General features: G+C 34.1%; 1 protein-coding gene across 1 annotated transcript in view; it reads right to left on the bottom strand.

Moving 5' to 3' along the window:
- LOC123559493 (zinc transporter ZIP10-like) overlaps window positions 1–20,612 on the bottom strand; it is an 89,831-nt gene extending 69,219 nt beyond the window's left edge. The window contains exon 1 of the mRNA XM_053552615.1: window positions 20,521–20,612. The gene's annotated coding sequence lies outside the window, so the exon portion shown is untranslated. The remainder of the gene's footprint in view (window positions 1–20,520) is intronic.
- Window positions 20,613–25,872: the final 5,260 nt, after the last annotated feature.

The raw sequence follows: 25,872 nt of genomic DNA, 5'->3' as shown, positions 1-25,872 counted from the left end.
TTGCAATTTATTTTTCATTAACACATTTTCCATATGAAAACGTCTTTCTAAGAATTAAATTGAAGTTAAATGTTTAGGATATGGCCCATTTTCTTAATGTCATTCATATATGCATTCTTTCTCCAATCATTGTTGAATACAATCTCTTTCAGGTATTAAAAGATTTAGATGATGATTGATAACTATGACACGTGCAAACATAATTATATTCTCAATAACGGCTCAACACGATTTTAATAAATAATACAAACTTTTAATTTTTCGAGTTGATTGTTTTTTTCGCGCAGAATAGGACGAAATCAACACTCGCATAGGATATTCTTTTCAGAACCTTGCTAAATATAAATATTTTTTCTTGAAAACTGACATGCACACGTAGAAATGTATTCTTAATAAAAGCTTAAAAGGATTTTAAAAAGTATTCATCACTTTAGATTTTATGTCTTGATTTTGCCTGTCACTTGAGATTTCTTTGCATATAAAATCTGGCGAAATCAACATCCGTATACGTTTTCGTTTTAAAACCAAACTTTGTATAAATATTTTTTCTTGAAAATTGACATGCACACGTAGAAATATATTCTGAATAAAACCTTTAAATGATTTTTTTTTAAAATCATCACTTTAAATTTTATGTCTTGATTTTACTTGTCACTTGAAATTTCTGCCCATATAAACTCTGGCGAAATCATCACCCGTATACGTTTTTCGTTTCAAAACCACCTTATATATAAATATTTTTTCTTGAAAATTGACATGCAAACTTATAAATATATTCTTAATAAAAACCTAAAAAGATTTAGAAAGAAAATTCATCACTTTAAATTTTATATCTTGATTTTGCCTGACACTTGAGATTTCCGCGCATGTAGAATCGGACGAAATCTAGACCCGTATTCGTTTTTCGCTTAAAAACACCTTAAATATAAATATATTTTCTTGAAAATTGGCATACACACGTACATTTATATCTTTAATAAAAGCTTTAAACGATTTTTAAAAATATTCATTAGTTTGAATTTTATGTCTAGATTTCGCTAATTTGATTAGATTTCGCGAAATCTACTAGATTTCGCTATTCAGTCATACCGCATCTATCACCATGCATTATGTTGCCGCGTACATTATGTGTACAAAACCTGCTGTGTACATTATGTGTACAAAATCTGCCGTGTACATTAAGTGTACAAATCCTGCCGTGAACATTCAGCGTACATTGCCTGCTGTTTACATTCTGCAAATGGAATCTTGCTGTGTATAGTACGCGTACAAAACCTGCCGTGAACATTCTGCGTATAATGCCTGCCGCGTACATTCTGAAAAGTTTATTGTCAGCATACATGCCGCATACATTTCTGCGGTGTACACTTCGTGTACGTCTGCGGTGTACATGCGGTGTATATTTTCTGTGGTGTACCTTCTGCGAACTAAAATGTCCACGGGAAGAAATGTATGCGGCAAACTATCAATTTTCTGAAAAGTTTACTGTTGGCGTATGTTTCGTGTATATCAAGTGTATGAGTCGCGAACATCTTATTTTGTATACCGGCAATAAACATATAGTATGCCGAAGGTTCACTGCAATAGTACGCGGGAGACCATTTTCTTCCGTAAGGGCTTTCAGTGAAAATCTGGGAAAGCATTTGTTGAATTTTTTGTTGAAAACAAAAGTTCTGCCATGAAATTATTGCCTGCATCTGTTTTTAAATGGAAAATATCTACATTAATGTTACTTTTCACCCTGTGAAAATGGCTAAATCTAGACTTGTCTTACCCAGCGAGAAAGATGTCGTTTTTTTACATGATATTTGCCTTGTTGATCAGTGTATTTAGAACAAAAAAATTAGGACATATTTTAATGAAAATAGCAAGTCAAAACTGTAAACTGTTGCCTGAAAATATTTGTTTATGATATTGCTCTGTTCTTCACCATTTAAATATGTGTTAAACCTAGATGATTTTCTGTAGTTTTATCTAAAAGTTCGGAATACTAAATGTAACTTCGTTGTCGGCCTTTAAAAAAAAAATATTGTTATTTTAATTTAAATACATTGTATTTTTCACACATCAGTTTTAAGATTAAATTTATTAAACTAATTTTTTGAGTTTAAGCAATATTTTTTTTTTAAAAAAAAGCCGACAACGAAGTTACATTTAGTATTCCGAACTTTTAGATAAAACTGCAGAAAATCATCTAGGTTTAACACGCATTTAAATGGTGAAGAACAGAGCAATAGCATAAACAAATATTTTCAGGCAAAGTTTACAGTTTTGACTTGCTATTTTCATTAAAATACGTCCTAATTTTTTTGTTCTAAATACTCTGAATCAACAAGGCAAATATCATGTAAAAAAACAACATCTTTCTCTCTGGGTAATGCACCTGTCAATATTTTGCCCGTCCGGGGGGGGGGGGGCGGCGCGCTGACCCAGGGGAATTTGACATTTCAAAAATTTTGTTGTCTAAATCCCCACCCCAGAGACAACCTTTTTTGTCTAAATCCCACCCTAGAGCCTGGTTGGTACATCAAATGTTTGTCAAATTCCCGCCTGTCGGGAATGGTCTTCTGTCTAAAGTCCCGTGTATGCCCGCCGCTCCCCGGGGCCGGCAAAATATTGACAGGTGCATTTAAAGACAAGTCTAGATTTAGCCATTTTCACAGGGCGGAAAGTAACATGAATGTAGATATTTTCCATTTAAAAACAGATGCAGGCAATAATTTCATGGCAGAACTTTTGTTTTCAACAAAAAATTCAACAAATGCTTTCCCAGATTTTCACTGAAAGGACAAGTTAAACTGTAAGGCGTATGTGTTTGAGTAATAGCAGAATAACCTAGGCATAGATAAATGCCGGTTTCCAGTCCCCGTATCAGTTGTTCCCGGCTTTATCCAGAACACATGCTGTTCAAGGTGTTGAATTAAAACTGTAATTTCTTCAAACCGATGCCCTGTCTTGGTCATTATTATGTGTCGTCCTATTGTATTTACGAATCCCTGTACCTAAACATCAAAATGAAACTATCAATTCTTACCTCAAAACATTAGTGTCGTGTGAAATTTTATGTGAAAATATGGCTGCCCTCTATTTCCCATTGCATCAGAAATAGCCGTTGCGGGTTGTGAAATAGGAAACTGCGCTTGCGCGATAAATTCCGATTTTTACGAAAGCTACTCGGTAATTTCCGGTCCTCACGTTCTATCACGTGATTTTCACGAACCAAGTTTACAGGCTGAACACCACTAAATCCGGCTGTGTTCTTTATTTCATAAAAATCCACTTACTTATAACGGTTTATCGACATTTTCTAGCTTATCAGATTTTCAGAGACATATTCCTATACTGCAGTAAAGAACCATATCGCTACTATAGAAAAACAAAAACAAAAAGGAGTGTTACTTTTATATTTAATATGAGAAAACTACAGTTCGTCAGTAAAAGAAAACGCGTTGCTATTGAGAAAAGATAGATCTACTAGGAAAGAAAAAAAAAGATTAGTACTATTTATATTTGGACTACTTGTGGAGGCTAATATTTGATTTGGTAGTGTCAGATCAGCCTACAGACCTGTACACATAGATAGACCCATTTCATGCTCAAGACGCAACAAATGACTTAAACTGGAAATTGAGGTGTTAGATTATATTTATCATAGAAACGACCTGTATAAATTTTGTACAAATAGAATTTACGGCTTGTATTTCACAAGTAATGGACAGAAAAACAAATGCATTTCCTTATCAGGTGTGGTGTTTATTAATTTATTTAAGATACTTTCTGGAATCTAAGCATCTTTAGCATTTTTATGACATTAGATTTGTCAATGTCAGACATCTGTTTGGCCTAACCGGATTTCCAGACTTCTGAGTTAAATTCAAGCTAAGGTCTGACTAGGGTTTGACTAGAGTCTGGTTAGCCGTGAAATTAAGGGGAATTAACTTAATCTTTATGATCCAGCGAAGGAAACCTAGAGTTTGATTAGCCCGTTTAGCTGATCTAATTGTGTAGAAGTCTACGAAAGATTGTTTGAAATAATCTCACCAGGCATACTAGTATTTTGCTGAGGTCATAAATTCTAGTACTTGCAGTATTTTGTAAGCATTGTGAGAAGGATATGATGGTTCCTTCTTGTGGCGTTGATAGATTGGAACTTGGATGCCCCAGTTCAAATGTTTTGAGAACTTGAATGTTGAAGAGGTTTTGATTAGTAGCATATATGTATACTGCGGTGCTATCTGCAGAAAGATTTTAGACAGTTTTTTTTTTTTTGGAAGTCTATATAAAAGGAAGAGCGGGACCCAGGTAGGGACCCCTGCGGAACTCCAGAAAAGACAAGTACGGGCTCTGAATTAATGTCTTTAGGATTACAGATTAAAGTTGGTTGCCAAAGAAGCCCTTACATATACTTAAGGGTTTGGTAACCTACGCATGTTAATGTTCAACAGTACTTTCTCACGGCTCACTTTGTGAAATACTTAATTTGACAAGATCATTTACAAGCATAACTAGTTAGGTAGTAAGGAGAGGATAACCGTAAGCGTATATAGCTTTCTGTCCAATTCCTGAAACTTGTTATTGTGCATATTTCATGATTTCCTGAATATGAATATGTTTAAACTAACTAGTTAGGTAATACTGTAACTTCTTTTCCTCGGAAACCATCATTGTAGATGTTACAGAATGCCAAGGCTGTAATTAAGATGTTTGGTAATTGATGAGGAAACTACGTGCTCCCTCTCTTAAACGGTCAAAATCCCTTTGTTTAAAATGTTGCTGCCATAATATTATGTTTTGTTTTGAACTTGATTTTTTAATGTTAAATCCCAATTCGATATTTGTTTTCTCAAACATTTGCAATAGCTTTAGATATTTGATTAACATAGTAGAAAGTATTTATTGAGTCCATTGTTTTGATTACCTCCCTTTAAGGCTCTGTCTGTAAAAGTTCATGTGCAATAATGAAAGTAGTGTTTTTCTTACCTTTAAATTATGCATATTCTCTATTTGAAACTGCTGCTTTATCAGCTTTCAACGTAAGATTAAAAGCATTGTGGGCTTTAAGTAAGCATAATAATGTCTCGGTCTGACCTGTCGCCCTTCTTTTAAATCGGAACTATATTTGTTTTTTTTTACACTGTGAAGATATAAATCCCTCGCCATAACTGAGAAGGAAATAGAATTGTTTGATATTTTATTTCGAAGCAGGATAGGTATTGCACCTATTAACATACAGTATTTGTTCTATGCACTTTCGATAAGCTTCGGACTGCAAGTTTCAGGTCCAAATTTCACATAGAGCTTCTGCTGACAGGTGATTATTAGTCCCCTACTGGTTGAAAACCAGTTTCGGGACTATAGGAATGCGCTTTTCCGTCCGTCCGTCATCCTGTCCGTTCGTCCGTCCGCAATTTCGTGTCCGGTCCATAACTCTGTTATCCATGAATGGATTTTAATATTACTTGGCACAAATGTTCCCCATGATGAGACGATGTGTCATGCGCAAAACCATAACTCTGTCGTTCATTAAGGGATTTTAATGTCACTTGGCACAAATGTTCCCCATGATGAGACGACATGTCATGCGCAAAACCATAACTCTGTCTTTTTTTTAAGGGATTTTAATCGGCAGACGGTATCGGGCCAACATCATAATGACATTGGTCCGATATTGGGAAACGATATTTGGCCAACATCAAAATGATATCGGCCCGGTATTGGCAGATTATATAGTGTTCGCGAAATAGTGTGAAACGCAGTGCTTTATTAAACTTTTCTACACTTTGTAAATTCTCAGTGTAATATTCTTGAGAACTCATGTGTATTGCATCTTGTGTATGATTCATATTTGATTTTATTGATATAATATTTTTCACAACTATATACTGCATGTTTTATACAGTTACGTATGCTTTCTGTATATTCTTAACACTATTAAAATTGTTCAGTTAGAATCTTAAACATATTTATATTTCTTTTTTTTTTGGTAAATATAAATATTTCTTTTGCAGCATTTTACATAAAAATAAAAATGCATCTTAATTATTACCTCCCTTTATTACATATATAAAAATTTGATACTAGTAAATACAGTCTACAAATTTTGTTTGGAACCTAGTTTGAGTAATTCTGGCATACATCATATTTGCTTAATAAATTAGCACATGTAAACAATTACATTACTTTTTCACGTTTATCAATAATATTTTGAAAAATATATTTCTTCATTTTGAATTATATATTATTTACAAAGAAACAATTTTATTGATAAAAGCTGGTCATATTGACAGTATTCCATTTAGTGTTTTTCCCCGGTGTGCTCCTCCTTGCATCCTCCTTGCATTATTTTATCACGGGCGGACACCCGGGTAGAACCAAGACCTTCCGTAAGCCAGCTGGATGTTTTCCGAAACCATATGAAGAATTCAACGCCTTGAGTAAGACTCGAACCCACATCGGTGAGGTGCAAGTGATTCAAAGTTAGAGACCTTAACCACTCGGCCATAGAGGCCCCTAGCAAAACATTGGTATTCAAGCCTGCAAAGGGAGAACAAAATGCTTGAGTCATCCAAGGTCTAAAGTAAAAAAAAAAAGCTTGCGCTTAATATAACATTTAACATCCATATCGATGTGCAATTCAATCTATTAATCTATATCCAGATCAGGATACCGAAATACCAAAGCAATATACGCAGTTTGAATTTTCGTTTGCAAAAAAAAAAAGAAAAAAAATGTTGTTTACGTTTTCTAGAAAATGTTTACTTTCGTGTGGGAAAGATATATCAATGATTATTTGATAAAACCTGACACATCCGCAATGTATGGGTAGATGCATTTATCATAAAGCTGTAAAAATGTGGATGTAGAAGTCATGCATGATATTTAAACATTACCATGATTTCAGAAAACTAGAATACCCTTCCACAATCCAATCGAGACTCTCTCTCTCTTACCTACCCCATACTCGCAGCGTCGCTGTTTGGTTCAGAGTTATATGCTGCTCGTCTATCTGGCGTACAGTTCAAAATCATCCAGGTACGCCCCTGCTGGCTGGGATTTCACTTGGCACAAATGTTCCCCATGACGAGACGACTGTCATGAGCAAATCCCGGACCCCTGGCTCAAAGGTCAAGGTCACAATTGGATGTCAAATGCCAACAGGTCTTTTGTCCTGTCCGGTCCATAACTCTGCCATCCATGAAGGGATCTTAAAATTACTTGGCACTAATGTTTCCCATGATGAGACGATGTGTCTTGCACAAAACCCAGACCCCAAGCTCAGAGGTCAATGTCACAATTGGAGATCAAAGGTCAATAGGATTTTTTTTCTGGCTGGTCCAGAACATGGGATTTTAATATTACTTGGCATAAATATTCCCCATGATGAGACGACGTGTCATGCGCAATACCCAGAACCCTAGCTTAAAGTTCAAGGTCACACTTGGAGATCAAAGGTCAATGGGATTTTTTTCCTGTCCAGTCTAAAACTTTGTCATGCAAAACAGGATTTAAATATCAGTTTGCACAAATATTCCCTCTGGATGAGACAATGTGTCATGCGAAAAAAAAACGGGTCCTTAGCTGCAAGGTCAAGGTCACACTTGGAAGTCAAAGGCTATCTTTAATAGTTTAAAGTGAAAATTATGTTAATTTTTTATTATGTAACTTTATTTGGCTTTTAGAAGAGCATATGCATACACACTTTGGGAGTAGCGCTGTCCCACTTTTTCGAGGCTTTCTGTGAATATGGGCATAACAATATTAGTAATGTCCGCACAACCCGCACTAAGGCCATTACACGTACAGCACTACGTGCAGTTTTATTTTGTATATAAAGCTGGCATCCAAACTTTTGTAAAATCATGGAACATATACGGATTCTAGACTTTACGAGGATATTTAAGCATGCGCATACATTTCTTTTTCATGGTTTAGGCATTATACCAAACTTGTCTTCAGCAATTGTTAAGTGGTGTCAAGATTGTTTCATAACCTGAATTTTTCCATCCGCACACGGCCATCGAGCCTCGACATCTGACCATCTTCGACCACATTTCCTTACCCACACCCACTACCCGATCCCATCCCGTCCCTCCCCCTCTTGATAAATTACATTAATTCGTAGGCAAAACGTCATTAGATACGGAGTTCTGTCTTGTAGAATGCTAAGTGATAAAGTACGGTGTCGGCTTGAATGACATTGGATTAAATATATTCGTCAGCAATGTAAAGTTAAATTCATAAAAAAAATGTTTAAGTAGACAAGAATACAACATTCAGCCCACCGAAACCAAAACTACGGAAACCTGTTTGAAACCACCAGCTTTCCATGAAGAGGACGAAAAAACCTTGAAATTCGGGTTGATTGTACCGCAAATGATATTATACGCTTCGTATCACCGAGTTTAACAATGTTTAGAGTGTCAAAAAAAGAATAATTGTCGGGCGATTTTTTGAAAAGGCTTTACATGTTTTAACACAGCTTTTTTTATAATGATAGTAACACTGAACGAACAATGGTGTCCCGCACATACCACATTTTGCTACTTTATTCAATTTTTCGGCACGATTAAACCTATTTGTCTCTCATTCAGTCATACATTTTTGTATTTATTCATTTATCTGAATGTTACCGGTATGCCACTTACTTTTGCAAAAAATATATAAATATTGGTTTAAAACTGTATTTATTTCCACAATTATAATTATATTTACAAACACGAGTAGTACTTATATTTAAGTTAACAAAGTTTGATAAAAACATACATCAAGCAAAATAGTACAAACAAACAAAGTATTAATCGAATGTATTGGAAAAAACAAGTTATTTAAAAAATATGAATTCCGCTCAATAAGAAAAACAGAGGTTAAATGAAGAATGATAACTAGGCTGTGTAAGTATGTGTAAGTATGTGTGTCGTGTTGTATGAATGGAAATATGAATGTAAAAAAATATATGTATAATACGAAGTTTTATTTTTAGAATGAGCAGTGAAAGAATTAACGAGCATGTTTATGCTATTGTCTCTCGTCGTCGTTTGGGGTGGGATATATATAAGAAAGCAATGATATAACAAACTGAGCGGCATTAGGCATTAAAAATCCTTGGATATGATTTTAAGATGTTTGTATTCCATGTACTTCTTAATAAGGAAATCTTGAGTGTTTTAAATATTCACATGTACATACTAAATAACATATGTGCAAAATAACGTTCATCATAGGAACAAAATAAACAACAAAAAGGAAATAGCTCGAAAGAATCGGCCATTTGTGAGTTGTGTGGAACTACTGACATCAAAGATGAATAACATTTTGTCATAGTTGTAATCATATGGAAAAACTCATTTGAGCCGTGCCATGGGAAAAATAACATAGTGGGTTTGCGACCAGCATGGATCCAGACCAGCCTGCGCATCCGCGCAGTCTGGTCAGGATCCATGCTGTTCGCTTTCAAAGTCTATTGCAATTAGAGAAACTGTTAGCGAACAGCATGGATCCTGACCAGACTGTGCGGATGCGCAGGCTGGTCTGGATCCATGCTGGTCGCAAAGCCACTATGTTGGTTTTCTCATGGCGCGGCTCATTTTTTTCTTATTCTACTGATGAAAGAAGCTTGTTTTCCCCTCTTATTTCCTGTATATTAAGTAACGAACACTGTTATCTTTAAAGTCATGTAAGAAGATATTTCATTTAATGCAAATTTGTTCATATCTAAAATCATTAGTGTTTTAATAGTTGTTTGCACATGTCAGTGCATGAAACATACGTGCAAATACATTTTTAGTAAAAACTGTAAAAACTGATAATGAACTTATATTCAGTTGTAGCAATAGCGCTGGATAGATAAAATTGCTAATAATTTGCATTTTAACTCGCCCTTTTTAACGTGCATGCATAAATATGCTATGACGGTGATCCGCTGTTTTTAAGTCAAATTAGCTTTCTTTTCTAATATTAGGCTCTGGCCACTATGTTACTTGAGACGTTTTGCTGAACTGATGTGTGGTTACAGGGACCAATTGAATACAGTGTTTTATTACAAATTCACCGCAGACATAATCTTTCATTTAATAAGTATTTCATTTTAAACTATTGTATTTTCGTTTATGGGGTGTTTTTAATGTACCTATACCACTGTATAGTGTGTTCGCTTAGAGCCATATTTTGGGCCCCGTGCGATTGGAAAAAAGATTAATGGCGACATATACCAATCTGTTCCGTAATGTCTGAAGTTCATTCTAAGCCATGTCGCCAGTGTAAATTCTGCGACTGGACCAAGTTAAGACGTCATCAAAATGGCGGCCATTTTTTAAAATGTAAATATATCATCATCTTCAAATGATTGATAGAGTTGTTTGTTTTTGTTGCTGAAAGTGAAGTTTGTTGTAGCTTACATCGTCCACATACATAATGATTAGCATTATGTTATTTTAAATAAAAAGAACGTCATTTTTATAATATTAAAGATATATTATGCCCAAATTTCATATTTGAATATATGAACAATTATCGCATATCATTTATGGAATTATAAAATAACCATGTTTGTGAGTATGAAAGATGGTGTGTAAGGTTTAAATTCTACATACTGATCAATGTGTAAATATATTACGCTACTAAAACTCTGGAAGTCTGTTTGAAACAAATGTTATTTTGCAGACATTTAATTGTGATTGCAGTATACGCAGTTAGTTTATATATTTAGCCAAGTTAAAGATGTTTAATGTAGTTTTTCTAGATTTAGATCAATATGCAATTATGAAATATTTATATGTAAATGGTGAGCATAGTACATCTTTAAAGAGACGCGAAATAAAGGAAAAACTTTGATGCAGTAATTTCTATGCTGCATCGTAATTAAATGTTAATCAACCTGTTGATAATAGTCTAATAACAATAATCTTACATAATTGAAAACAGTAATAATAGATTAGACAAACTTATAACCAAAAGCAAAATCATCTCGCAGGGACTTGTACTCACGACCCTTCAAAATTGTATATTAATACACTGCAATATAATTCTACATGTATCTTTCTGAATGAGTGCACTATGTTCTTTCTAGTGAACTCTTCTCTTACTATTTAACACAGCTGGACATAACTATAGAATAAATTAGTATAATATCTAATTTATCTATCACATTTATAAGTTACTTTCTACTTTCTACTTTTCGTTGCTGTTGCTGTGACATTCCTCTGTCTTCGCTATTGACCCATTCAAACAGATGTGTCGTCGCCAAACCTTTTAACCGTGAAATATCACTCTTCCGTAAAATATACACAGCATTCAGTGAAAACTGACATGATGTCTGTGGAGCATTTACAATCATTTCAGAAATGTTTAAGCTGCTGTATGAAACACTCATTAAATTTGCTTCAAACATTTTCTTGACAATGTTAGATTTGAAGATTGAATACTGCTTAGGCCGGTGCTAGGGTGTGTGAGCTGTGTTGCATTTTCCATTACTGCTCATGAACAGACTCAAACAAACCGAGTCTACAATTTCCACTGTTTGCGTTGTTCTCGGTGTTTCCGAGGAATCTACTTTTCAGGTTTTATTTAACATATGTTCGTAAATATCTTCTCTGTATTGTTTTATACCTGTAAATATGTATCAAATGTCTGATCACAACAACACTAAGCTCCAGTAGCACAACTTTGCACGATATGGAAACTATGTACGGGTATGATATATTAAACATACAGTGGTAAAATGTGCCCTAGCGCTTATGCAATAGTCTTTTCTACCATTCGAGAATGCATTTAATGTGATGATCGCGATTTCTCTGACAGAGACTGACTTTGCATCTTGGTAAAGAGATTGTGATAGAGCCGCGTCAGTAGGGACACAATGGACCGCGCTAAAATCAGATACGAAACGATTATTGTTGCAAAAGCAATAGAGTCAAATATGACTGAAAATAAACAAACACCCCTAGTGCTAACTAGAAGAGTTACAATGATTCTTTTAGGAAACAAGAGCTCCGCAATGCGGAGCAATACACGCCCGAATGTATGACATGTGACCCATAAGTGTGACCTAGACCTTGAAGCCAGCTATCCGAAACATGCACTCTGCATGTTGTCTTGATGTGGTGAACATTTGTGCCAACTGCTTTAAAATCCTTCAAGCAGTTCAAGAGTTACAGAGCCGATAAGAAACAAGAGTCATATTTGTGAACATCTGTGGCGATTTCTTCGAAATCCTTCAAGGGTTTCAAGAGTTACAGAGTGGACACGGACAGACGGACACCGGCGTCATAATATAATACGCCCCCTTTGGGCGAAGAAAAAGATTGTTTGTTTCCTGTCAAGACAGGCAATGGCAAATATTAGTTGTTGAAAGAGGCCAATGCTCTGTGGATGAAAAATTACAAACGGCGATGAAAAAGTCTTACGTCTAAATCCGGCAATAAACACAGAATATGCCAAACTATTGTCGATGAAACAAATACATACTCAGGATTAGCAATTCAGTTTTTGGACGGAAAGGCTAACATACAAGAACTTTCCTCTACAGCTAAATTCTTTAGGGAAAAATGACGCATACATCAACAAACCTACTGAAACTTTTCGTGGTTATAACTAATAACATTTACAGGTTACAGCCGGTGTATTATTAGTGTAGGAAACGAAGACCAGTTAGTTGGACCCAACCAGTCTACGTCAGTAAACAGTGACTTTTATACACCAACATATCCGTCAAGGACTGTAGTATATTAATCTGAAATTCATTTTGGCCAAAATGGTCGGAGTCTCCAGAAATCCAAGATGGCGTCCAAGATGGCCGCCAGTTTTGAGACTATGCTTTAATATATATCTTTCATTGATATCTCTCACAGATTAAAAGATAGAAGTACCAATCTTCTTTTCTGTATATTGTCACTATATGCCCTTTATTTTGATGTATAAAGATATTAGTTATAGTTCCAAGGTCAAGGTCAAATTCATGGTCAAACTTAATTGTTGAGAAAATATGTGACTGTGATCTGGGTATTTTCTTTTTTATGCGAAAGCTTCCATGCTAAATTGGAGAAAATTTACACTAAAATGTAGACTGAAGTATGCTGTTTACAAAACATGTATTAGTAATGTACAAATTTTAGTTTCTATGGAGATATCCTAGATGGCGGACTGCATGTCTGTAGCAAAAAATAACCACATTTATACCAATTGTTTAGTAAGAAGCTCTTGAGTAACACCATCTTAGTATTTATTATAAATTTTATGTTTTCATTTTGTAAGACAGCAAATGATTGCTCTACAGTAACTGCTAATCGGAAAGTGCGTTTGTTAAGAAAGAAAAGCCTTGAATGCTTTTAGTTAAATTTGAGGACCTAAGCTCAGATGAAGACTAGGTATACAATGTCAGAACGAAAAAACAATGTATAATCAGAGACCTAATTAGGTAATTCAGTACCTTATAAAGTGTGTTTGGACATGTACTACAATAAAGTCTAATATCTAATATGTTGGTAAATCAAACTTGTTCACAGTTTCATGATAATTTTATGTAATCAGCTACAGTTCATTAAGAATAATGCGGCAGTCAGGTAACGCAATATTTACTTATTTACTTGTTTTATAGTTAAATTTAGGTAATAAAACATTCTGCATATCCATTGTATAATATATTTATGTCGTACAATGTATATTCAGCTACAACCTAACTCTAGCATTAAATTTTGTCAAAACGAGAATATAATGAATGACGTGGCTGTCACATTATCCGTAATGATATGTACATAAAGCATCGTTTAACACTTCTGAAATGTTGAAATGTTGTAAAGCTGCAAAACATTAAAAGTGAGAATAAGTTAGTGATTTTAAATTTCTTTCTATCGTTTAGTTCAAATTTACCAACACAATACAGAATTTAGTATGTGATGTTTTGTTTCTATTTTATGTACATGAGTTGTAATACACATATATGTTGTACTCAACAATAGATACCGGGTAAATTTTTCGAAATGCAATAAGCTATTTTCGGGCTGATAATCAACATTTCATTGATTCTCCACTAAATTTGAAAATTAAAATGTAGGAAAACTAACAAAATTAACTCTGAACTTTGAAGAACATTATTTTGCGGTTTAATGCTTTTATAACAGGGAATGAGTTTCTTTGCTTTTGTAGATGAAGTCAGTATTTAGATTGATATTAAGTCATCCTGAATTCAAATTTTCTTTTTAGATAGATACGTTACTTATTTTTTTTTTATTCCCCAGTCACACATACTTCGCGGATAGTTACGTCTAGCCACGGATAGAAACTTAGTAATCCGTATCGATCCGTACCTGAGCCCTACAGATTGGTGCGGATTGATTACTACTTTGAGGTACGACTCAGGTACTATGATTACTATGTTTCTATCCGTGGCTAGACGTACCTATCCGCGTCATATGTGTGACTGGGGTATCAAGTTAAATCACATGTTTATTAACGTGCATATAATTATATATATCTTGTCTAGTTTGTGACTGACATTCACTCAACTATTCTGCATTAAGGAATTGCAAAATTGATTCACTAATTAAAATAAATGCACATTTTCGAAGAAATATTTAAATTTCTGTCAGTATACATAATAATGTTTAAGCTTCTACTTTCAAATTGATCAGTAACGTTTTTGTTGGTTTGATATGTACGAATCACAGCGGCATCATTCAATCATACAACTGACATGTCATGTCAAGATGCTGACATAATTTAGGCTTATAAAACGTAAAGTCTTCAAATCACTATTTGTAATCAAAAGTCATAACATAGTAACTTATTTAATCAAACAATAATATTAATTCAGAAAGGTATGAAATATTAAAAACATAAACAATGAAAACAAATTAAGTGGCTAACACTTTGAAAATATTCAAGTATTTAAAAGTAGTTTTAGATTGAAAAACGGACACATGCTGTCATTTGTAATGTTTCAAGTGGGGGTAACGTATCTATTGTCTATTTTTGTACAAACGTTAACTTAGCTTCAATTAATTCAAGTGCCAATAAATGCGAAGATGCTATAATTATCACAAATAATATTATTTAGTGAAACCCAAAAGTCATCTGCAAGGTTTTGTTACTTTTACATCACACCATGCTTGGTGACCACATCAGCGAAGGAAATGATGAAAATTTCACAAACTTTAACATGTATTCATGACTTCTCCTATAAACCATTTGTTGTTGAAGATTTTTGACGTTTAATTGTTTCTTTTTCTAATGGGACGGTCAATGTATTTGACCCTCGAGTTTGCCATCTTTTTATGAAAATTTAGAAATTATACTTGGTTTATTTTTTATTGTATATACATAACAATACATGACCCAAAGAATGGTTATGTATATTTCAATTACAGCCCCTAATATGGCCCTGCTTCTGATTCAAAAATATAACTGATATCAGAAAATTAACTACTGTTACGGTTTTATAATTTATACAGAGATATAAAAGAATATCTTGCCGTATCCTGCAGTAAAACACATTACTTAATAAGTTGATATGGAATAGATACGTTACAATAAATAATAGATACGTTACCAATAGTGACATCGGCTCAGTTCTTTAATTTAACTGCAAATCATGTCAAGCAAGTTTGAATATTGACATATAAAGAGAACGTATTATTACTAGGTAAATGCAATATTTATTTTTCTACCCCCCCCCCCCCCCCCCCCCCTATACACACAAAGGTGGTCATATTAAAATTGCAATGTCTGCTCCGCCCGTCCGTTGTTCGGGCTGTAACGCTGCTATCTTTAAAGAGATTTTAAAAATGACTTTACATAAATGTTCAACATAATGAGACGCCATGCCATGCAGAAGTACCAGACTCCTAGCTCCAATGTCAAGGCCATACACACAGGTTAAAGGTTAACATGGTTTGTTTCATGTCCGGTCCACAGGCATTTGTCCCTAATAATGAAAGCTCTTGTTTCATTATTGTATAAGAAGCTTTAGAAAAAATACGCCTACCATGTTATCCAAATTCATATCAGTTTAATCTAACAATTTTAATAAAACAATCATAAAATTGCCTCTCATAGTGTGATAGAACAGTAATCACACAACTTCATTAAGGCATGTGGAAATGTCAACCAAATGCTTGATCAATAAAAATTGGTAAAGAATCTGTCTATACAGCGTATCTATTGTGAAAAAGACAAACATAAATCTGATAATCCGTTTTTTATCGTTACGTTTATAAAACAATACATTTAGTGATAAAAATCGTGTGACTGTTTAATGTGTGTGAGTTTTTCTAAAAAAACTTGTATGGTAATATTAATGATACTCGGTTGGAAAAGGTAGTAAGTATCTATTTTGATTTAGAGTACTATACATATAATGTCACCTATGAGACAATATCGTTGCTTTTTCAATTGCATGGTAAAAATATTGATTGCTGCATGGTGAAATATAACAACTTATGGATTTTAAAACATAATATTAAAGCATATTATGTTCAATGTATGTGGTTCTCTGGCTTCCTCTGAGTTTGATAACTTATAATCTGTCTGATGTTCAAGGGACAAACAATTTACAGTCGCATTTTATGCAAAAGTCTTTAAATGCACTGTAGTAACTGTTGTCTGTGGCTGTGACGTAAAGTAAACATATCTAATTAACGTACATGTTGATTTTCGTGACCTCGCAGGTTGATGGATACCACTTCGAATTTACCATATCTGTATCCCCCTACCAGCAGCGGACAACCGTATTGATGTTTAATAGTGATATGATTGTTTTCTTCAATCAAAAGTTTTTATAGAGTGAAAAATCGAAAAAAAGAGGATTAAATTGCAGATATTACACGCTTTTAATAATATTTTTGACATGAAGGTGACCTTTGACTTTGAATTTGACATTGACCTCGAATATTTTTATTATGTATGGATATGATTGTCAAGCGATGTTCGATATACACACATTTAAAACAAATTTATTTACAATATTTAGACAAATAAATAACCAGTTACAACACGTATATTTGACTACTTTCCTCATACTTTGGCGGCCATCTTGGACGCCATCTTGAATTTCTGGATTATCCGACCATTTTGATTAAAATGAAATTTTGTTTCTTATTTTGCAGACCCTGACAAACATTTTGGTATATAAAAGTTACTGTTTACAGACGTAGACCAGTTGACCCCCAAAATAAGCATGATATGCTGGTTCATTTCCTACACTATATACATTAAGCATCAAGAAATATAGAACTAAAATACTTCTTACACGGGTTATATATTTATATAGACTACTCTTAGCCCATTAGAATCAGTTAGCTAGTAATAACCGTTCTCTAACTAGGTTGTCTATATTCCAAGACACTTTGTGAATGGTCGCCATATATTCTTTGCTGTTGACAATTGTGATTTCAAGAAAGACACTTTTGTAACAAGAATTCTGTCGTAGAACCGTTATGAAAATTCTCCAAAAATGTTATTAAATGTTGTGCCAGCCCTTGACAACTGACAAAGTTATCACAGAACTTTCAGGAGTTCCTAAGAATGCCAGACGATGGCAAATGTTTCATCACACAATCGTGATACCCATCATGAAAAGTTTCCATCTCACAAACGTGGCTAAAATGACCGACATACTCTAAAATGAAGGTAACAATCCAAACTATGGACTATGGAAAGTTTATTGTGTAAAGACACTATTATTGTTCAATAAAGTTTTGAGATCTATGGAAACTATTAATCCTAACTTTTGAATGGCTTCTATCAGAGTAAAACATATCTATGGGGAAAGAAACGTTAGAAGAATGGTAGGAATTCTAATCAGTGCATTTGATCAAGTGCGAATGTTTAAGGTCATTATGGAGTTCAACGCGTTACGACTGATGGTGTGTCAGCAAATTGGTACTGTGTTCATGTGTAGCAGAGACATACAGCTCACATAAACAGCTACAGCACTATTGGAATATGACGATATTCGTATATTTTGATGGTATAGCATATATCAAACAAATATATTCAACAAGAAAATAATCTGTTGAAATAAAGTGGGTGGGGCAAGATATGTTTTTATTATTTCACATTATTTAATTGTTTATATGCTTGAATATTGTTATTACATTGACAACACATATTCTAGAATGGAAAACCGGAGAGAATAAGATGAAGTTTTGCTGTGTAACGTAAATAAATAATGAATTACGCAAAGTTATATTTTCAAACTTGGCCGCCATTTTGATGACGTCATAGATCGGTCCAGTCGCGGAACTCGGACTGGCGACATGTCTTTTTGTGACATTTAGACATGGTCTTACAGTCTGGTATATGTCGCCATTAATCTTTTTCCGATCGCACGGGATCCCCATTCTGAATACACTAGTATACGAACTATGTAAACTTGCCCTTAAGAACGTGCTTAGAATGTTAATATCGGCTTCTGTCCCTGTCGCTGAATAATTTATGCGAAATAAGCAAATACTATAGGTCGACAAATTTCAAACATTTCAAACAAGAGCTCGTAGAACCTGAAATGCCCCCGCCCCTGATGCATCCAGTAACCTACAAGGAAACAGAAATTATCTGGTAACTGTTTGACGTACAGTTATAAGTAACCTCCGTATAAAATGTGATCTTAGACCAAAGCATTCGTTAGTTATTTGGCAAAGAAAGTTCTACCGTTCTGGGTCAATGTGACCTTGACCTTTGACATACTGATCTCAAAATCAATAGAGGTCATCTGCTGGTCATGATCAACCTCCCTAATCAGTTTCGTGATCCTAGGCCTAAACGTTCTGTTCCGGGTCACTGCGACCTTGACCTTTCACCTACTGACCTCAAAATAAATAGGGGTCATTTGCTGGTCATGATCAACCTCCCTATTAAGTTTTGTGACCCTAGGTCCAAGCGTTCTCACATTATCATGCGGAAAAGTTTAAAATGTTCTGGACCGCTGTGACCTTGGCCTTTGACCTACTAATCTCAAAATCAGTAGGGGTCATTTGCTGGTCATGATCAACATCCCTATTAAGTTTCGTGATCATATGCACGAGCGTTCTCAAGTTGTCGTCTGGAAACGGTTTACATGTTCTTGGTCACAGTGACCTTGACCTTTTGCTTATTGATCTCAAAATCAATAGGGGTCATCCGCTGGTCATGATCAACCTTTCTACTACGGTTCGTGATCTTAGGCGTAAGCGTTCTCACGTTATCGTCCGAAAACGGTTAAACAGTTCCGGGTCATTGTGACTTTGACCTACTAACCTCAAAACCAATAGGGGTCATCTGCTGGTCATGATCAGCCTCCCTATTTTGTTTGTTGACATACTGACCTCAAAATCAATAGAAGTCATCTGTTGGTCATGATCAACCTATTAAGTTTTCTGATGCTAGGCTTAACGGTTCTTAAGTTATAGTCCGGAAACGGTTAAACTGTTCCGGGTCACTGTGATCTTGACCTTTGACATACTGACTTCAAAATCAAGAAGAGTCATTTGCTGTTCATGATTAATTTTCCTTTCACCTTTCATGATTCTAGACCCAAGCGTTCTTGAATTATTCGAAAACCGTTTAAATGTTCCGCGTCACTGTGACCTTGATCTCTAACCTACTGATCTCAAAATCAACAGGTGTCACCTGCTGGTCAAGATAAATATCCCTATTAACTTTCGTGATCCTAGGCTCAGCCGTTCTTAAGTTATCGTTCAAAAATGGTTAAAGTGTTTCGGGTCACTGTGACCTTGACCTTTGACCTATTAACCTCAAAATAAATAGTGATCATTTGCTGGCCATGATCAACCCCTTTGTGAACTTTCATGATCCTAGACCTAAGCTTTCCGGAAACCGTTTAACTGTTCCTGGTCACTGTAACCTTGACCTTTGAACTACTGACGTCAAAATCAATAGGGGTCATCTGCTGATTATTATCAACCTTTTATTAACTTTCATGACCCAGGCCACAGCGTTCTGGCGTTCTTATCCGGAAACTACTTGGTCTACGGACGAACGGACGGGCCGATTGACATCTGCAAAACAATATTATACACCTCCTTAGAAGGGAGGGTGGGGGAGGGGGCATAAAAATGTGCCCTACCGTTGCTGATACCCTGACAGCTGTACCTAAAATTAAATAATTGTTACTTCGTCACCTCAACGCAAGAAGTGGATAACTGCATTGACTTAAAGAAGGACTTTTTTCACTTTTTGCGCCAAGGTGACGACTTGGAAGTAAAAAAGTTTCTGTAGCACTGCAAAGAAATCACGATGTTGAAATGGGAAAATATCCTAAATAGTTCAAATTGTAGATGTCGTTATATTTCACTACAAACATTTTTTGATACTGCTCTAACTTATACAGACCTCTTCTAAATATATCCACTAAATTCGGTTAAACCATTGAAATGAAATACATAAAGTGTAATATTACTTATAATATTACTTTCGATGTTGAGTGTATTTTTGACCGCTTTTGTACAAAAATAAACCTACATCGCTTAATATTTTACAAAAAAAAGAGTAGTAAATTTATCATTACTACAATTAAATAAAAATTCATACCTGCATCTTTGACGAATATAACAATTTTATCTCCTTTGGCGGAAAGATTAAGAGCACTGCTGGGTACAGTGACATCGGGCGCAAAAGTTTCGCCGTGCGCAAAATTTCAGACGTTGTAAATCTCTCTTTTTATATACATCTATTTATATATCGATAAATCCCGGGAATATTACCTTCCTTTAACTTAATGTCATTCAACGTCTAGAGTCGGGTGCATGCGGAGGAACATTAGTGCCAGGTGCGTTTTATTTATTAACTCATTATTGTGAGTAACTAATTATTATAGTATAGCCTATATTATCACGTTATAAACAAGAAGTGCGGATCACTGAAACCCAACAATTATGCAAATCACCGGTTAAAGTGTTACCCACTTATTATTATAATTATCAAGACACATTAATCAACACCTGGCTTTGTGTTATATTATGTTATAAACAACAATCAACAGGGGTAGACACTTGTGAAAATATCCGAAAACTGTTGTTTACTAGCGATATAAAGGAGTGGATTTTTTTTTAATCGGGAGATTTGGACTTCTTATCAGGATGATCGGATTTTACATCCAGAATCGGGAGAAACTGGCCGAGATCGGGAGAGTTTAGGATGTCTGTTTTTATTCATTGATTAACACAGAACATACGAAAACAGAAAAATGTCATAAAATGTTGCTCAAATGGGATTTACCACCTTCGAATGGGACAGAGTCATGAGAGTTATGATACGAAGGCCAAAGGCTGTTTAAAGTAGGTTTCTCATCTCACTGTTTATAAATTAGCATATAGCAATAACCATACGCACCATTCCATACGCACCGGTCTTACATAGTTTCTTACTGCATGCCTCAGCGCCATGCTAATTTCCAAACGCTAAACGACAAATAGTTAATGCAAAATGCTGTTTGCTAAATGCTGAATGTCAAATATTGACTGTCAAACGAAAATTTGTCAAACGATAAATGCTAATTGTTAATTGAGAAATGCGTGCTTTTTGCTAAGTGCTTATCATAAATGAGGTGAATATATCAGTGTATGAATGCAACATTTTATAAAGTAAACAGTTTTATGACCGGTAGTACATGTTATTTTTTTAAATATCATATGTCTCAAATAATTTAAAGATTTTTTCATCAGGTTAAGAGACAGAAATCGTTAATCGCTAAATAAAGTTAAAGAAATTGAAGATTAGCATTAAATTTTATCATTTAGCAATTAGCATTAGCTATTTCACATTTAGCATTCGGCATTTAGCATTAATTATATAACATAAAGCATTTGGTATGAAACATTTAACATTAAGCACTTGGCATTTAGCATTAAATAATTGGCATTTAGCATTTAGTAATTGACATTTAGCATTTAATATTTAGCGTTTCGCAATTAGCATGACTCACCGACCTTTCATAGTTTCTTGACAACTATTCTCAATTAACATGCCATCACAGACACTAAACATTTGTAAAATTTTAATAGATCTCGACCTCCTTTTTTTATTTTTAATGGTGTTATATGTCGTTTTTAATTGGTGTTTATTGTGTGACGAATATTTGACACAAGTATAGTTTTTCTTTTCAATGGTATTATTGCATTACAATTGTGCTCTGCTTGTAACATAACCCCCGCTTAACCTGTGAAGTTTCAGAGACATGAGTGAACTCGCTGATAAAAAAAAAAAAGAAAAAAGAAAAAATATTTATAATAAAAAAACCTGACTGGTTACAGGATATTATTTGATTTAGTTGGGTTTTTAATATCATCTTCTACTCGTAATAGTTTGTACTTTTATCCGTTTTTTCTTCTGGCCTCTGTGAGGGTTCTTATATCAATTTTTTTTTTTTTTAATTTCAGCAAACAAAGGTTGCTCATTTATTATCCCCGTCATTGTGGAGAGTGGGGTCGGAGAGCCATCCATCACTTCCCCTTACAGAATCATGTATATATGGCAACTACACATATAATTTTTCTTAACTAATAATTAAGATAGTTATACAACTTCGTTTAAAAATGGGATTTTCGTGTTGTTTTTTTCCATTTACGATGTGTTTGTGCTATTCTAGCCAAGCAAACTGCCCTACATTGTATAGCGTTTTAACTCTCCGTTTCAAAATGTTTGATATGATCACTTAATGTATGCATTTGTATATAGTAAAGACTTTTATAGTATGTTTCAGACACGTTACTGAAGTTTCGTTATTTTAAATCTCAGTTGTAACTATAGTGATCCAAGAAGTTTGTTTTTTTACATTGTAGCAATATCTAACATTTTGTTTCAGTGTTCAAAATGGATTGGTAGATTTTGTGGCTAAATAACACTATGTACCAAAGATACAAACTCTATATTATCTACCTAACTTAGTTTCAAAACACAGATTAGCCTATTTTATACTAAAAAAAGGAACATTGTAACACGTTTTTGTACAGAAACAAATTTGATATGGATGTAATGTCTGTTTTGGTTTTCTTTTACTACTGTGTAAAACTACATTACAGCCAATAGGATCCTTATCTAATAAAGATGTACCTGAATATTTGGAGCGTTTGTAATTATAATAATTTACATAAGTTCCATTTCTAACATAATGAGCATGCTGGAAAAAAAACAACATATATGTATACAAATGTATTTCTTCAGTCTGTGTTAAATTTGAAAAAAAAAAAAAACAACAACAACACAGATATACAGTATCAAATTAAAAAAAAAACAACAGTGATACAGCTAAGACAGTATGCTTTTGTATCTATCAGTCTACAAAAAAAAAACTTTTAAAAGGTCTTCGGTGCAAACTACTAAGGTTTCCTTATGATATTCAAGAGAAGAAAAAAAAGAGGGAAGAGGGGGTGGGGGGAGAAGATGCTGGTGGAGGACCTCATTGTAATGATGATGGGTAGGCGTTAAAAACTTCACTTTTTGCTAATTCTTTCTCAAACAGGAGTGGTTATTAAAAATGTATTTATTTAGATGCACATGTACATGTATATAGGTATATAACTTTAAATAAAATTATATCAGACTTTTCATATAGTATGTATGCTATTCTCCTATTGAGATATTTCTGTAGAACTAAGTTTCTAAACTTTTCTCATGACTTTTCAAACTTTTCATGTTTGAGAGTTTGTTTAGCAACATTTTTTCAATGTTATATGTGGCAACAATTTGGGTCTTAAAATTTTCTAGACTAGGCCATAATCTTTTCAACCTACTATAATATATATAATGTTTCGCATGTAATATTAGTTTGTTCAATACATTTTCCATTTTTGTATTACCAAATAAAATATCTGAAATAGTCCAATCTTCAAAAATCAGATTACATTTATTTTTTATGTAGGATTGAAGCTGTAGCCAAAATTGTTTAATTACTTCACAGTCATAAAACAAATGAATCAAAGTTTTTTGGCTCATTCTGACAAAAAGAGCAAGAGTCTTCATTAATCTTCATTTTTTTCAGCAAATAATTTGTGGCAAGGATTCTATGGTTAATCCTGAATTGGAACCATATTATTTTTGGATCTTTTGTGAATTTATAAGCCATATCATATATCGAATTCTTTTGAAAAAACTCTGCTTCTGTGGTATTTCTTAGTTCATCCTGCCATTTTTTGTAAAGAATTTGGATAATGTCCTACATTCTGCATTACTTTGTAAATTGATCTACATCCTTTTTTATCCGTTAAGGATAAAAAAGGATGTAGATCAATTATTACTGCAAGACTTTGCGGAATATGTATATGATAGTTGATCTTCTTTGGCAGATGTTGGATATTGTTTACTTCAGGAAATTCATTTACTGCTGTCAACATACCTCTATATTCTAAAAAGTTACTTCTAATATTGTAAGTGGCCAGAAATTCATTGTATGTATAGAATTCTCCATCTTGATTTAAAAGATCACCTAAAAACAGAATTCCACCTGAAATCCATCTATTTATACAAACACTTGAATTTCCAACCTTAATTCCAGGATTAAACCATAAATGAACAGAATAACATTGTTTACTATTTTCCGGTGTTGCATTTAAAGAGAGAGCATAATAACTGTAGAACATCTTTCCAAAAAGGGTTAATATCTTAATGTAGTTTTGTTTTAATATAGTCTGTCCCATACTTGGAGATTTGCTTTACAAATGGACAAATACTACCTACTAACTGACTAAATTTATTATTTGAATTAATGAGTCTTCTTATCCATGTTGCCTTTAAGCTATTCATAAAACATTTTAAATCTATTATTTTGAGACCCCCAAACTTGTAGTCTTGGGTTATAATATTTCTTTTTACTTTGTCTCTAGAGTTATTCCACATGAAGTTGAAAAAAAGGTTCTGTATAGTATTAATTTTGGCCAATGGTGGATTTGGTATACTCAAAAACAAATGATTTCATTTTGCAAGAGCAAGGGATTTTGTAACAACTAGCTTGCCTATTGGAGATAGGTCTCTTTTAGACCAACTTCAAAAAGTTTCTTAATTTCTTCTTATATCAATAAAACGTTTTCTCAATCAATGATAGGTCTAGAAAGTGTGTGTGCCGTTGCTTGAATGTGGTTTTCCGTGTTGGACGTTTGTCCTTGGTTTTAAGGGTTCTCAAGTTGTAACGTATTTATACATTTTGTTACTACATTCGTTATTTGCAAGTTTCTACATGTACACTAAAAGCTCTTGTCATTAAATCAAAATATGAAATATAGTTTTGGTTTAGATTTAAATTGTTGATAAGGTTTTTATTTATTACACCTTTTAGATTACAAATTAAGTTCAGTGAAAGTATGACATCTACATAATACGGTCTATAAATATATTACGACAGGATAGAAAACAGACAGAAATATCTATTTGAGCCGCGTCATGAGAAAACCAACATAGTGGGTTTGCGACCAGCATGGATCCAGACCAGCCTGCGCATCCGCGCAGTCTGGTCAGGCTCCATGCTGTTCGCTTTTAAAGCCTATTGGAATTGGAGAAACTGTTAGCGAACAGCATGGATCCTGACCAGACTGCGCGGATGCGCAGGCTGGTCTGGATCCTTGCTGGTCGCACACCCACTATGTTGGTTTTCTCATGGCGCGGCTCATTTATCATTTAAGTTTATTAGAATATGTAATTATATAATTACAACCTAAACAGCTAGGCTTTAATCCTCGTTACTGATTAATTCACAATATTCATGACGGTTTGAGAATTCATTGAAACATGTTGATATTTTGCCAGTATATTGTTCAATAAAAACACTTATTACATAACCGGCGGATTTTCAGAACGCCTTAGATACTGCTGTATTAATTTTCAAGATGTTGTCGTAAATCTATAAACAAATCTTCTTACACATGGGTTCAAACCCACATCTTAGCTGTCAGG

Source organism: Mercenaria mercenaria, chromosome 10 (genome assembly GCF_021730395.1).
Source record: "Mercenaria mercenaria strain notata chromosome 10, MADL_Memer_1, whole genome shotgun sequence".
Lineage (NCBI taxonomy): Eukaryota > Metazoa > Mollusca > Bivalvia > Venerida > Veneridae > Mercenaria > Mercenaria mercenaria.
This window is presented reverse-complemented; position numbering and strand designations above follow the sequence as displayed.